This window comes from Bactrocera oleae, chromosome 4 (assembly GCF_042242935.1).
Source record: "Bactrocera oleae isolate idBacOlea1 chromosome 4, idBacOlea1, whole genome shotgun sequence".
NCBI classification, from domain to species: Eukaryota; Metazoa; Arthropoda; class Insecta; order Diptera; family Tephritidae; genus Bactrocera; species Bactrocera oleae.
The window spans coordinates 37,800,678-37,803,197 of NC_091538.1; the positions used below are offsets into that span (position 1 = coordinate 37,800,678).

General features: G+C 31.4%; 1 long non-coding RNA gene across 1 annotated transcript; it reads left to right on the forward strand.

Annotated features, from left to right (window-relative positions):
* The first annotated feature begins 1,418 nt into the window (after positions 1-1,418).
* LOC138857205 (uncharacterized) lies at positions 1,419-1,787 on the forward strand. The gene is made up of 2 exons (XR_011396238.1): positions 1,419-1,649; positions 1,706-1,787. It is a non-coding gene; the product is annotated as an uncharacterized lncRNA (long non-coding RNA).
* Positions 1,788-2,520: the final 733 nt, after the last annotated feature.

Genomic DNA, 2,520 nt, shown 5'->3' on the forward strand with positions numbered 1-2,520 from the left:
AAAGGGTTATGGATTAATACTAAAAATTAGCTATTTTCTGAAAACTTGTTGTTTTAGTTTTTTTTTTTTTAGAATTGCATTTTTTTTTCTATTATTAATTATTTTGTTTAGAATTAAACATCAACTAAAGGGAAAAAACTTTTAAAATTTTCTTTGCTACTTCTATCATTATTCAGTAATTAATATACGATTCACAAACATGTACTCATTTGTGCTCCCACTGTATATATAAATGATCAGGATGAAGAGACGAGTTGAAATCCGAGTAACTGTCTGTTCGTCCGTCCGTCTGTGCAAGCTGTAAATTGAGTAAAAATTGAGATATCTTTATGAATCTTGGTACACATATTTCTTGGTACAGTAAGGCGGTTGGTATTGCAGATGGGCCTAATCGGACCCACGACAAAACGTCATTAATCAAAACCAAATAAATTGCCATAACTAAGCTCCACAATAAGATACAAGACTGTTATTTGGTATACACATAAGGGAGGAGCATCTGCAGTTTAAAATTTGTTTAAAAAGTGGGCGTGATCCTGCACTCTAATATGTTTAATGTGCATATCTTCTAAACCGCTAAAGCTATGATAACAAAATTCACTAAAAGCAATGGTTTTAGCACCTCTATCGACAGTGTGAAATTGGGTGGCAACCCCGCCCACTTCCCATATAATGGTACTCTTAGATACTTAGAACTACTAAAAGCGCGATAAATCAAGCTCTAAACACGGCAGAGACATCAAATTTTATCTCTGGAATGGTATGACATTCCATTCTTCTCATATTTCTATATTATAGTGCGAAAACGGGCGTAATCGGATTACAACCACGCCTATTTCCCATACAACACCATTTTAAATTCTATCTGATCCTTTCACTTTCCACTATGCAAATCAAGCGTGTGTCCAAAAATTGTCTAAATCGAACCAAAAATGTTCAAGCCCCTGGGTACTGAATATGTGGACCAGTGAATATAGTTGACTTTTTACCGAAAATATCGGTCAAGGTGTAAAATATATATTGAAATTCATATAATAAAATAAATAAATGAAACTCTCGATAATAGTATGTTTTTGTGTCAAAAATGGTAATTTCTCCTGCTTTGATCCTTGCTAGTTGCGAGAGTACACAATCTTCGGGCTTTGAGCGCGGCGACCGAATCAAGAAATTCCGTAATGAAAATAAACCTAACACGATCACAAAGTATGCGCAAAATGTTTGCATACTTTTAGGCGTATTTTCGCATATCTCAAACTGAACAAATTAATTGAAGATACAGAAGAGGGCGATTCAAAATTAATAATCTTTAAGATAAAATTTTTTAAATAGCAAATAAGAATATGGAATTTAATAAAAATAAATTTTTCAGTATTCGGAGTCATAATATTAGTAACATTACTATTATTTTGGTAAATAGCTACCCCACCTTTTGGAACAGTATATCGTTTGAATTGAGCAATATAATTGAAATTTTGTATTTCGATGGGATTATCAATTGATCAATTTCCACTTATCATGGCTGGCGATTTCAACATCAACTTCGCTGATAAAAAATCAAAGCTGTTGACAACTTTTCGGAAAAATTAAATTTAAAAATTAATAATGATCCACAAGAATGCAGAATAAAATATGGGACCACCATTGACACGGTATTTTCCAAATATTTAGAAGATATCAAGTCTCAAACTTATGTTTCTTATTTCAGTTACCATAAACCTATAGTTTCAATGATAAAAATTCCTGAATAACCTACATGTATTGTAAGATAATAAAAACATTTTAAACAATATTAACTTCTCATTTATTCAGTTAAAGAAAAAAATGTTTTCTAATCGGTCACCACGCCCAAAAAGTGTAACTTGAATTAATATCAAAGAAAAACCTTAAATTAATATCAAAGAAAAAAAATACTGCATAGATAAATAGATTATAATTGCATAAGTGGATTAAAAAGGCTATGCAATAGTTTTACCGCGGCAGTACCCGAGTGCCACATGTTTTTTTGTTTTTTGAATTTTTCTTGTATTCTTGTCATGTTAATAAATAAGTAATAGCAAAATGGATATTAAAAATATTGCCTGTTTTTACGACACTTCAAAAATTACCTGAAAAGCTCTAGACAGAATACTCCCTTAATGAATTCTATAAAGCAATTTGAAACACAAGTAAATTGGGTTGTAGTAAATTGTATTGTTTTGAATGAGTAAAATTAATAATTTTAATATTTCAAGCATATTGCTGGTAGTAAATGAGTCCAATATTAAGGTTGCTGAAGTTTGAGTCGGTCAGAATTTTAAATCTTTAATCGCTTGGGGTAAATCGGGAAGTTTTATATCCTTTATTTGTTGAGGAATGTTCATGCTTTTAACAGCACTCACTGCACGTGCGGGGGCAGCAGATATACCTGCCTACAAGTAAAATATTTTGATTAATATTGGTCCATATCAAGATATGGGCTGCGATTTAGAATACTGTCTATTGAAAATGTAACAGATGTTAACATAAGCAAACACATAATCT